We start from the raw sequence: 13,467 nt of genomic DNA, 5'->3' as shown, positions 1-13,467 counted from the left end.
TGCCTGTGCTGGGCACTACTGTGTTAGCTCTTTGAAAGAGGCTCTTCTCCCCACCCTCTGTGCACCCTCTAGTTCTCAGGTATGGATTGAGTATTGCCATGGCTGGAAGGAGAGTGTGAGGTTAGGTGACATTTGGAAGTTCCTCCCCCATTGATTGTGATTTTCATCTGGGCTATAACTTTTTCTTTGGAGAGTGAAGGGCTGCTAATGGTTAGATATTACTGTTTATAAGATATTCTTCTTTAAAATATTACCTTTAATTCTAATTAGAATTCTAAAGAATTCTAATTCTTTTAAATCAATCTATAGCATCCTGAACAAGGCTAGTCAAGGACACCTTTGACCCCAGCTTTAAGAACAGTGGCTCTAAGGGACTTTGTGGGGCCCATCGCAGATCCAAGCTACCAGAGGTGCTGCAGATGGTTCTGGAGTGATGTATCAGACAGCCAGGACTGGGAATGCATTGTGCTTGTGGAATGGAGCAGACTTCTAGTTGTGGCAGTGTCAGGCTGGGGCTGGTTCTGGCCATTCCCATCCAGCATATCGGTTGCTCCCATCACCAGGCAGTGTATCTGAGAGGGAAGTGAGCAACCTGGACACAGGCATTGTAAATACGTCTTGGAGTCATGTTGGATGGTCCTTGTCAGCTTCTCACTCTGGAAGACAGTCCTGGTAGTTCACCACAGTGAAGTGGGTGTGCAGTTACTCCCTGTGGCAACATTGTACAGGTGGAGGACATCTGGGAGGGGTCGTGGTGGGCTCCTTGGAGCATGCCCACTTGTTAGCATTCACTTCTGTAGATTTCGGGGACACATGAAGTGACCATTGCCACACTGGCTCTGGGGATGCTCCAGAGAGCGGGACTTGATGGTAGCCCACCCCCAGAGGGTTTCTAGGTATATATGTCTTTGAGGCTGCTTACCAGCCCCTGGGCAGGATTCAGCAGGATGCATCCAAGCTGTGATGCCTCTGTGGGGGGAGCCAAGGGCTGGCAGATGTTAGATGATAGCCCCTGGGGTCAGCTGTGTGCAGTGTCAGTGGCCGAGGAGCACGAGGTGGGTCTTTCTTCCGGCCATAGCTCAGTCTTTATATAGTGCTGTCTTCTTTCTGCCCTGTTAGCTGTCAACCAGTTCAGGGCCCTGGTCTCTGCTGGGTAAGCCCAGCTATTGCAGGAGATCAGAGAAGATGGGAGCAAAGAAGGCAGCTCTGGGGCCAGCAGATGACTGCTTTCAGGAAGTGAATGGGCTTCTTCTTTTTGTTCATATTTTCTCTAAAATACTTTTGAGGTTTTCTGGCTCCACCCTGAGTGCCTTTGTGGCTAAGGGCTGCTTGGCCTGGTGGAAGGTATGCTTGGGCAGGCCCAAGTCAGGGTGGCAGGGTCCTGGGGCAGCGCAGTCCTGACTCTGAAACTTTATGGGGGCAGAGAGGAGGCCAAAGAGCTGTCAGGATCACGGGGCCTCCTCCACACAGAGCCCAGGAGGAGGCTGCTAAGAGCAGAGGAAGTGGAATTGTTGCACATTTTGCATTTCGACACTGGGACTCAACCCTCAAGAAGGAAAACCAAGTGTGGGGGTGCACGGTGCCAGGGCTGTAGAAATGAAAAGAAGAGGTCAGAGGGCCAGACGTTAACCGCCCTGTCTTTTGCTTGCCCAGCTGGCTCTTCTGGGCTGGCCCTGGCAGGGCAGAGTTCTCGGCCCCACACCAACTGCAGGGCCTATTGCTGTGGGCGATGGCCCTGTGAAGTTCTCGTGCTGTGTTTATTCAAGGTAAGAGGGCCCTGATGACAGCTCATGACCCCTAAGGCCAGGAGGGTCTAGTCTGTGAGATGTGACATCAGTAAAGCTAGCCATATGGATATCTGAGTTAATAATTGTATGAGGTGTTTAAGACAAATGTCTGTGACAGTATTGTACTTATATGGCAGGAGCTAAGAGTCCTTGCATAGCCCGGGAAACTCCCTTTGGGATGCAATTGAGAGAAGCAATAAATATGAAGGTGTTTTTTTAATGGAAGCAGGATAATTGCAGCATAAGGCTGTAGCTCTTCACACCACTTGTGGAGACTGGCTGGTGGTCCAGGGAGGATGGCACAGACCATCCTTCAGTGTTTGTGATTGTTTTAGTTTCTACTCTGCTGGGCGCCTTGCTGATTGCTTCACATGCAGTTCTCATTTAATCCCTTGTATTAGTTTCCTAGGGCTGCTGTAGCAAATTCTTGCAGACTTGGTGGCTAAAACCAACAGAAATTTATTCTTTCACAGTTCTGGGGGCTAGCAGTCTAAAATCGGTATCACAGGGTCCAAACCAAGGGTTTAGCAGTGCTGTGCTCTCCCCAGTAGTGTTAGGGAAGAGGCTGTTTACCAGCCCCTATGCAGGATTCAGCGGGACACATCCAAGCTGTGAGGCCTTTCTGCAGAGAGCCAAGGGCTGGCAGATGTTAGAAGATAGACCATTCCTTGCTTTGTCCGGCTTCCCATGGCTGCTGGCATTCCTTGGCTCCTGACCCCCAACCCCCCATCTTCAGTGCCAGCTGTATAGTATCTTCTCTGTGACTTCTTTCTGCCTCTGTTTCATGGCTTTCTTCTGTCTGAAATCTCCTTAGCCTCCTTCTTATAAGGGCGTTTAAGATTGGAATTAGGGCCCACCCATGTAATCCAGGACAATCTTCCTATCTCAGGATCTTCAGTTAATTACATCTGCAAATATCTTTAGTTAATTCATCTGTGAAATAATACTCGTAGGTTCCAGGGATTAGAATGTGGACATCCCCATTACTTGCCCCACTTATGGGATATGGTATCCCACATCAGCCTTCAGAAGACATTCAGGGGATGTGTGAGGAAGCCAAGGCTGGAGAGGCTGAGCAGCTCTTGGGTGGCCATGGTTCTTTTTTCTCTCTCCCTCTGCAGTAGGGGCCATTTTGTGATGTTGCTGGAAATGCTCTTGATAAATAGATAAGCCCTGTCATTTTCCTATGTTGTTACCTTGGTTTGAAAAAAATAAGAGCTTTGCGGTCAGGTGCCATGGGCTGCAACTTGTTAGGGACATGTTTGTTGAAAGAATGAATTTGTTTCACTGTGGCTGGGATGGTTTTGGGCAGCCTTGTTCTCATCTGTATGTTGATGATAGAACAACCTGGTGAAAATTAGTTGGTATCCCATGGGTGAAATGGCCCAGCATGGATGTCCCAACAAAGGCATGCATGCTGAGTCCTTATTCAGTGTGAGTTCCCAGTCCCAGCCAGGGAGAAGTCACCTGAAGAAGGCCAGGTGACATGTAGCACTGACGGTGTTAATCCCTGAAAGAAACAGTGCATTGGGAGATGTGTAAATAGTTGACTCATTGATAGGACAAACGTCAGTTGGATACCTACTTGTGCCCAACAGTCTGGAAGGCAGAAGGGAAAGAATAGCAAACAGAACATACTATTCTTGCCCTGGGTTGGGGGCTGGGGAGCCAGAGGACAGACATTTGAAAAGTCATTCCACTATTGCGGACTGAGGAAAGTTGCCTTGATATGAATGTGAACATACATGTGTATCACATATTTGTTAATATTTATATGTTACAAATAATGTGAAAATTGACAGTAATTCATGTTCCTGAGTCTGATACATATCTTCAGCTCATTCTCCTTCCTGCATCCACCTCAGTGGCAGTTCAGAGTCCCCGATAACTCCCTGGGCCCAGTTAGCTCCTTCCCCAGAGTGGAGCCTGTGTCCTACTTCCTCTCTACACTGAGCCCCCTGCTCAGGTGGGTGTAGCCCTGGCTTCTGCCCAGCAGCCTGGCATCCAGGGCTCTGACCTCCCTTTGGTCACTTGGCTCCACATCCAGCTCTGCCCACCTTGCTTAGTCTGTATGCTGGTCCCCCACAAGTCTTGTTCCTGCCTTTTCCCAGATGTTCAGGGAGGCCCCTTTCTTGTTGTGTTTTTTAAGCTAACCTTGTTGAGCACTCACTGTGCACCAGGGCCTGTTGGCTCAGGTGGGGTGACACATATTCCCTGTCACGATTAGAAGCCACTAGGACTAGTGGAGCCTTGCTGAGTGCTAATCACTGTGCTCTGTCTCCATGTGCATCATTTTGATTAATTCTTATAAGACCCTCATGGATTTTTGTCTATCCTCCCATCTTGTGGATGAGAGAATTGGGCTGCAGAGAAGTTAAATTACCCAGCTGGTCAGTGGCAGAGCAGGAGTCACAGGTCTTTCTGTACACAAAGCCCCTTACTCACCCTTACTTAAGTCAGGTAGGCCTTGCTCAGTGATAGATCAGCCACCAAATGCACAGCAGCAAGGAAGTGCCAACCTCCTGCTGACAGGAGGGGACAGTGTCTGTCTGCATGCTTTTTGATGGGGACCCACAGTTTTATTTTCATCTCTCTTTTAAATACTTGTCTCACACTTGCATATGTTCTGGCAGTCATTGAGGGAGCAAGCCAGACTTTTGGACTCAGCCTCTTTGAGTAGAGCCGGGGAGACAGAGTTGATTTGTTTTCTCCCTGGATGCCCAGAGCCCATGCTTACATTCCCCACCTTCTCTTTCATCTATTTATCAGTCACCACTCTGTTTCCTTGATCTCTCCATTTGCTTATCTCCTTTCTCCTTTGCCTGTCTGTGTTACCAGTTAAGACTAAGAACCTGCAATGTTAGTGACCAACCCCCACCATGTATTGTGTCAGGTTCAGTAGAGACGCAGCATCATTGGTGTCCTCCACTCTTGGAAATGAGCAGAAAGTCTCTTCTCAATCTCCATGGATAGTATTTGAGTGTTTGATATAAAGCTTCTTTTTCTTTCTTTTTCTTTCTTTCTTTCTTTCTTTCTTTCTTTCTTTCTTTCTTTCTTTCTTTCTTTCCTTCCTTCCTTCCTTCCTTCCTTCCTTCCTTCCTTCCTTCCTTCCTTCCTTCCTTCCTTCCTTCCTTCCTTTCTTTCTTTCTTTCTTTCTTTCTTTCTTTCTTTCTGATTTTTATTTATTTATTCATGAGTGACAGAGAGAGAGACTGAAGAGACACAGGCAGAGGGAGAAGCAGGCTCCATGCAGGGAGCCCGACGTGGGACTTGATCCCAAGTCTCCAGGATCAGGCCCTGGGCCGAAGGCAGCACTAAACTGCTGAGCCACCTGGGCTGCCCTAAAGCTTCTTTTTCTTAAGTAACAGAAGATGTTTTTGCATATACCCGGCACACATACATTCATATTTGATTTTCTTGTATATATGCATGTGGAAATACACACTTGATTTTTCTTGTATCAGCATTTTCCTTATTTTAAAATAGCAAAAGCCAAATGAGTTAAAAAAGCATTTGCCTATTTGCTTAGAAACTTAAATATCATCTTAAAGGTAATTTTATATGAAAAGAATTATTCTCTAGGTTCTGTATAACTTATAAATGGGCTTTAGGAATGCAGCCTATTGATTGAACTGCCCAGAAGTTCAACCTCATCTTTGTGGAATTCCAGAACTGAGTTTTAAAATATTTCTCAGTGATAATGCTTTGTTCACTTTCCAATGCAATGAAACCATGAACTAACTTAATATGTGATTGCCCTAAATAAGTGGAATAGTAAAACATTGAGGTTTTATAGTAAGGAGGTGAGATACCCCAATTTTGATATCTCAGTAAAGAGAATAGAAAATCTGAAGGTGCCATCAGGGAAGTATAATAAAGGAAGGGAGGGAAATAAGACCCATACCAGAGTTATACCATGTGAGGTAAGGCTGGTGGGTCACATTTTTGGTCCTGAGATCTGTGGCATTTCTTTTTTGTTGGTCTTGAGCCTGAACCCAGCCTTCAGTTTGTGAAGGAGAAACAACACACACCCTTTTAAAATATATATATTTATTTTTATTTGAGAGAGAGGCAGAGGGAGAGGGAAGGAAGAGAATCACAAGGAGCGATATCGCTGAGCATGGAGCCCAACTTGGGGCTTGATGTCATGACCCCAAGATCATGACCTGAGCCGAAACCAAGAGTTGGACGGCTAACCAACTGAGCCATCCAGGTGCCCTGAAACAACACACTCTTGAAAGCCATAAACCAAAGTCTCCAAGCACCTGGGCAAACCATTAGCTACTGTCATGAGTCAGCAGTGATCTATAGCTTAAGCTCTCGCTTGGTCCATGTCAGAATCAGCACTTTCTGGCTATTTGATGTCCTTATCTTTCCTGATAATTTTGTAATAAAGATTTCTCGGGAAGCATGGTGGCAAGAGCACTGGACCAAGAGCCCAAAGTTGGAAGACCTAGTCAGGAGTGTGACTCAAGGCAGGTCATACATAAAACATCTCTTTGCCTCAGGATTTTTCTCTGTAAAATCGGTAGACTGAAATTGAAGTTTGAGATACAGGAATCGGTTTTTGTGGTTGTAAAACGCAGCACCTATGAATTTAAGATAATTTGAAGAATAAATGTGTTTATATTTCACCTCAGCTACAGCCACTTGGGAATTTGAATAATTTTGCATTTTACATTGTTAGTAAATACAAGAAAATCTGCATTATAATAGATGCATATTTCATGTAGTTATTCATGCTAGAAATTCTAATGTAACATCGATTGTATAAAATTTGTGATAATAATTACCATTAATAAAAAAAAAGAAAGCCATAAACCAAAGGCCCACGGAGAATATCATTCTCTTTTTTTTTAAAATATTTTTTTATTGGAGTTCGATTTGCCAACATATAGCATAACAGCCAGTGCTCATCCCGTCAAGTACCCCCCTCAGTGCCCGTCACCCAGTCACCCCGTCCCCCTGCCCACCTCCCCTTCCACTGCCCCTTGTTCATTTCCCAGAGTTAGGAGTCTCTCATGTTCCATCACCCTTACTGATATTTCCCACTCATTTACTCTCCTTTCCCCTAAAATCCCTTTCACTATTTTTTTTATTCCCTGAATGAATGAGACCATATAATGTTTGTCCTTCTCTGATTGACTTACTTTACTCAGCATAATACCCTCCAGTTCTATCCATGTTGAAGCAAATGGTCGGTATTTGCCATTTTTAATGGCTGAGTAATATTCCATTGTGTTTGTGTGTGTGTATCTATATCTATATCTATATATCTATATCTATATCTATATCTATATCTATATCTATATTTATATCTATATCTACACCACCTTGCCATATCACCCTGAATGTGCCCGATCTTGTCTGATTCCAGAAGCTAAGCAGAGTCAGACCTGGTTAGTTCTTGGATGGGAGAAGATCATTCTCAATGGGGAAAAACTGAGAGCTTTTCCCTTAAGGTCAGGAACATGGCAGGGATGTCCACTATCACCACTGCTATTCAACATAGTACTAGACATCCTAGCCTGCCTCAGCAATCAGAAACAAAAAGTAGTTAAAGCCATCCAAATTGGCAAAGAAGAAGTCAAACTCTTACTCTTTGTAGATGACATGATACTCTATATGGAAAACCCAAAAGACTCCCAACCCAAACTTGCTAGAACTCATATAGCAATTTAGCAATGTGGCAGGATATAAAGTCAATGCACAGAAATCAGTTGTATTTCTATATATCAACAATGAGACAGAGGAAAGAAATTAAGGAGTCAGTCCCATTTACAATTGCACCCATAGCCATAAGATACCTAGGAATAAACATAACCAAAGAGGCAAAGGATCTGTACTCAGATAACCGTAGAGTGCTCATGAGAGAAATTGAGGAAAATACAAAGAAATGGAAAAACATTCCATGCTCATAGTTTGGAAGAACAAGTATTGTTATAATGTATATGCTACCTAAAGCAATCTAAACATTCAGTGCAGTCCCTACCAAAATACCATCAATTTATTTCATAGAGTTGGAACAAATCCTAAAATTTGTATGGAACCAGAAAAGACCCCGAAGAGCCAAAGAATGTTGAAAAAGAAAACCAAAACTGGAGGCATTGCAATTCCGGACTTCAAGCTCTGTTACAAAGCTGTAATTGTGAAGATAGTATGGTGGTACTAGCACAAAAACAGATGCATAGATCAGTGGAACAGAGAACCCAGAAATGGACTATCAACTCTATGGTCAACTAATCTTTGACAAAGCAAGAAAGAATATCCAATGGAAAGAAGATAGTCTCTTCAACAAATAGTGTTGGGAAAATTGGGCAGCCACATGAAGAAGAATGAAACTGAACCATTTTCTCACACCATACACAAAAATAGATTCAAAATGGATGAAAGACCTCAATGTGAGACAGGAATCCATCAAAATCCTAGAGGAGAAAACAGGCAGCAACCTTTGTGACCTCAGCCAGAGCAACTTCTTACTAGACACATCTCCAAAGGCAAGGGAAACAGACAAAAATGAACTATTGGGACTTCATCAAGATAAAAGGCTTTTGCACAGCAAAGGAAAAAGTTGGCAAAACCAAAAGACAACCGGCAGAATAGGAGAAGGTATTTGCAAATGACATCAGATAAAGGGCTAGTATCTAAAACCTGTAAGGAACTTATCAAACTCAACATCCAGAGAACAAATAACCCAATCAAGAAATGGGGAGAAGACATGAACAGACATTTCTCCAAAGAAGACATACAAATGGCGAAGAAACACATGAAAAAAATACTCCATGTCACTCCACATCAGGGAAGTACAAATCAAAACCACAATGAGATAGCACCTCACACCAGTCAGAATGGCTAAAATTAAGAAGTCAGGAAATGACAGATGTTGGCAAGGATGCAGAGAAAGGGGAACCCTCATATACTGTTGGTGGGAATGCAAGCTGGTGCAGCCACTCTGGAAAACAGTATGGAGGTTCCTCAAAAAGTTGAAATTGGAGCTACCCTATGACCCAGCAATTGCACTACTGAGTATTTACCCCAAAGATACAGATATAGTGATCCAAAGGGGCACCTGCACCCCAATGTTCATAGCAGCAATGTCCACAATAGCCAAACTATGGAAAGAGCCCAGATGTCCATCAACAGATGAATGGATAAAGAAGATATGGTATATGTGTGTGTGTGTGTGTGTGTGTGGACACACACACACACAATGCACACACACACAATGGAATACTACCGAGCCAGCAAAAAATGAAATCTTGCCATTTGCAATGATGTGGATGGAACTAGAGGTTATTATGCTAAGTAAAATAAGTCGATCAGAGAGAGACAATTATCATATGATCTCACTCATGTGGAATTTAAGAAACAAAACAGGATCATAGGGGAAGAGAGTAAAAAATAAAACAAGACAAAATCAGAGAGGGAGACAAACCATGAGAGACTCTTAATAATGGGAAACTAACTGAGGGTCACTGGAGGGGGGAGGTGTGTTGATGGGGTAACTGGGTGATGGACATTGAGGAGGGCACGTGATGTAATGAGCACTGGGTGTTATATAAGACTGATGAGTCACTGACCTCTACCTCTGAAACCCAGACTACATTACATGTTAATTAATTGAATTTGAATTTTAAAAAATTAAATAAAAAATATTTTTATTTGAGAGAGACTGAGATGGAAGGAAGAGAATCCCAAGGAGTGTCCCCACTGGGCATGGAGCCCGACTCGGGGCTTGATGTTATTACCCTGAGATAACGACCCAAGGTGAAACCAAGAGTCAGACGCCTAACCAACTTAGCTACCCAGGCACTAGGAAACAACACACCCTTGAAGCTGAAGATTTGAAGTCTATAACCCTTCATGGGTTCACAAGGGGACCATAAATTCAGCTAAGACCAGTTGCAGGGGTCATGCCTGGACATTGAGGGCAGGAGGGACCTCTTGTCATCACAGACCCCTGTCACTAGGAACTCCCAGGCTTTGAGGATGCCTCTGGAGGTGGTGGCTGAGATGGCAGAGGAGCCAGCCCTGCAGAACACCTGTAAACAATCTGGGGAGAGGAAGTTCTGGGGGTTAGGGAGGGACCCAGACAGTGCTGCAACTTTCTCCACCACGGCAGCATATTACACTCAGCTGGGGGCTTTCGAGAAACATGGAAGGCTGCTTCCACCCCCTACCCCCCAGTAAAGTAATGTGGAGGTAGGGCCAGCATTGGCATTTGTCACCTTTCCATTAGATGATTCTGAGGTGCAGTTGGAGTGGAGCAATTAGGCCCTGGGGCTTTGGAACTTGGGCTTCTGCACTGGGCCAGCTTGTTTTGAATCCCTGTGGCTGTGCTGAGCCAGTCTCTTACGTCCTGAGTCTCAGTCTTCCAGTGTCTCAGGCTAGAAAGTAAAACGAGACCACGGGTACCGGTGCGGTGTACTCTGCCTGGCACTGGGGATGGCTTCGTGGTGGTAGTGGCTGATGATTACAGAACAGGCCCCTGGCCCATCTCACTTGACAACTCACTTGCTGAAACCACGCCCTGGTTTTAGGTGCATCTCGACTCAGTGGCCTGTGGCTAGAGAGGACACAACCACGTTGACAGGTCTCTACTTCATAACCACAAAGCGTTGTTAGGGACCACTTGGCACCCGGAGCATATTTCCCCACTGTCCTAGCCCAGGGCAGGGGTTGGCCATCTTTTTCTGGAAAGAGCCAGATAATATTTTAGGCTTTGTGGGCCATACAGGCTCTGTGGCAGCACCACCCAGCTCTGCTGTGATGGTGTGAAAGCCACCATAGACACTAGGGAAACAATTGGATGCAGCCATGTCCCATTAAAACTCTCCAAAAACAAATGTTGGGCAGGATTTGGCTGAGCCCTGTCCTAAATGGTCATTTCAACCTCTTGTCTCTACATCACCTCACCCCACTCCCTGCTGCTGGTCTTGCTTCCAGCAGCCTGGATTGCACTTGTGTGTACCACCCACTAGCATGGGTGCCACTCACGTGTTCTGAGGCCAGCCTCTCATACACCGCTCCCTGTCCCCAGCAGTGGCCAGTCCCCAGGCTTCATTCTTCGGTGGCCTCTCACTTCCTCCCATGTCCCTGAAACATTCTCCTGACAGGTCCCAGAACTCCTCACTTTGGATTGCTCTCCTGCTTCACTCAGTCTGCTGGCCTAGTTTCTCCTCTACTCCCTGATACCTTTGGGACCCAGTCCTGGGTGGGACCTTTGCTCTGCTCCCTTCTCTAGTGCTGTCGTCCCCTCTGGTGGCTTACTTACCTCCTCCAGGCAGCCAGTTCAGCAGTGCACTGCTCCAGTCTAGACATCTCCCCTGGACTCCAGGCTCTTGTATCCACTGCCTTCCTCACAGTAAGCACCTCACACGTGATGTGTCCCAGACCAGACTCATTCTCATGCTCACCCGCTCTTCCTCACCTCAGCAAATCACCACACACTCTTGTGTTGCTTAGCTGTTCGGTGAAGCCTCAGAAGTGTCCTTGACAGCCCTTCCCTTTCTGTATCATCTGTCAGGAAGTCCTGCTGGCTCCACCTGCCGAACACATGCGTCTCCTTTCCCTGTGCCTTCACCTTTGCCTTCAGTTCTGCACCATCTGCAGGGCGTCTGCCCTTCCTGCTGCTCTTGCCCCTGCTTGGGCACTTTCTAGTGGAGCAGCCAGAGGACTTTTCAGAGCAAAATCACATGAGTTCACACCTCTGTTCAGAACCCTCAGAACTTCTCATGGATGTGAAGCCATGGTCATGAGGCCCCACAGGGCATCCCCCTAACTCCCCCGCCACCACCCCCTGCCTCTACGCTCTCTCCTCCTACTGTCCCTATTCTAGCTTCAGGCAGGTTGCCCTGGCTTGCCTTCTGCCTGCCATCTCTTCCCCTAGATACCCATATGGCTTTCTTGCTCTCATAGCTTCCTTGGGTCTCTGCTCAAATGTCACCTTCTTAGTAAGGCCCATCGTGACAACTCTGTTTAGAATTACAATTCCCCCACCCCCTGTTTACCCTAGCAGTCTCTTCCACGATGGCTTGGGCACTCACCCTGGGTGCTTTAGAACCACAGCATTGGCACAGGATGAGACCCTCATGATACCGATGCACTGGCAGCTGTTTACAGATCCCCAGCAATAGGGTGGGGGCATATTTGCAGCAGGCCTCCTGTAGTGTAGCCAAGTGCCTGGTCTGGTGAGGGAGAGTGAGGGGGACGACTACAGGGAAGGCCCACTTGCTTCTTGATAGCAAAGGCTACTTTATTTCTCGTTAGGAACTTAGGAATTACAGCCACAAAGTCTTCTTAATGGCATTGATTATTAAGATTGTGTTCCTCTTAAACACATAAAGGAGTAACACATGGGCTGAGGCTGTGAGGCATTAACCCATCTGGCAGGTTCTGTATCAGACCCACTGCCTCACATAGGATTTGTGACTGCCACTAAGACTTTCCTCAACCTTTTCTTTTTTCCTTTCCTTTTCACTTCTTGAGGTTCTAGAATCCTACTTTTTGCCTTGTCATGTCCTTGGATTTTAAGGAGCCCAGCTCTGGACTTGGGGGCATGGTGGGGGAGTAGGGTGGGGGCTGATGAAACACAGGCGTGCCCCACTCTGAATGTCTCCTGAACTCATGACCTCCATCTGGATGCCTCCTGACAGGAGCCTTGCATGCCTGTACACACCCACTGCATAAAGGGGAGCAGGAAGCTCACCTGCCACAAGCTCTGAGCTCTAAGGGAACTGAGGGCCTGCCTGGTAGGTCTGTCCCCAAGTGGACAACCCTTCCCTTCCCCTCCATTGGAAAGCATGGCGGGAACTGGAACCCAGCACCCTGGGCCCATGCAAGGAGAGTTGATGGGGTGTTTCTCCCTTCTTGGCCAGGCACTTAAGGAGCAGAAGGAAAGAAGTGTGATTCCAGGATTGTGGAAGAGGTGGTGGTCGATTGGGTGGTCACTTCTTTGGATGTTGCCTCTGGTCAGGTGTGGTGCAGGGCCAGGCTGCAGGAGGAGCTGAAAGACATTTCCAAGGAAACCTTCACGGGTCTTCTTTAAATAGGTTTCAATATGCATTTCCCTCTTGCTATAACCCATTCAATCCGTAGTATCAGAAACCAGAATGATTTGGGCAAACTTTTGATTGGAGGTCACATTAAAACAGTGTTAGCAGGGCACCTGGGTGGCTTAGTGGTTGAGTGTCTGTCTTTGGCTCAGGTTATGATCCCAGGGTCCTAGGATCGAGTCCTGCATCGGGCTCCCCATGGGGAGTCTGCTTTTCCCTCTGCCTATATCTGCTTCTCTCTCTCTCTGTCTCTCATGAATAAATAAATAAAATCTTTTAAAAAATAAAACAGATTTAGCCATGAGTGTTAGATGTGTGCATATGTGTGTCTATAGCTCCACTGCAGATGGCCAATTGAATAATGTCCTGACCTAAGCCCCATGAGAGACACTGTTTCGTTATTTTACAGCCATTTTGTGTAGGAGGAAAAGATGAATGCCTTTGTTGGGTTAAAAAGAAATATTTGAACTTTGAAAAGCTTTTTTTTTTTTTCTTTAAACTTGGCAATCTCACTAAGCTTTCAGGAGAAAATGTAGAATCAAAATATATAATAGGTGGGAGTATGTTATGTGCATTTTTTTTTAACTTAAGATTTCTGTGGTATCTCGTCACATTTGGAATATTCT

The 13,467-nt window shown here is 45.8% G+C and overlaps 1 protein-coding gene across 17 annotated transcripts in view; it reads left to right on the top strand.

The window, feature by feature from the left end:
• INPP4A (inositol polyphosphate-4-phosphatase type I A) overlaps window positions 1–13,467 on the top strand; it is a 135,087-nt gene that overhangs the window by 17,768 nt on the left and 103,852 nt on the right. For 2 of the 17 annotated variants that reach the window (XM_049115837.1, XM_049115840.1), the window contains exon 1: window positions 1,586–1,766. The exons of the other annotated variants lie outside the window; for them this stretch is intronic. The gene's annotated coding sequence lies outside the window, so the exon portion shown is untranslated. Of the gene's footprint in view, window positions 1–1,585; window positions 1,767–13,467 lie in introns of those variants that run through there. 17 annotated transcript variants of the gene reach the window in all.

The sequence above is a fragment of the Canis lupus genome, chromosome 10, assembly GCF_003254725.2.
Source record: "Canis lupus dingo isolate Sandy chromosome 10, ASM325472v2, whole genome shotgun sequence".
In the NCBI taxonomy this organism is placed as follows: domain Eukaryota; kingdom Metazoa; phylum Chordata; class Mammalia; order Carnivora; family Canidae; genus Canis; species Canis lupus.
The sequence above is the reverse complement of the archived record's forward strand: the minus strand, read 5'-3'. Positions and strand labels throughout refer to the sequence as shown.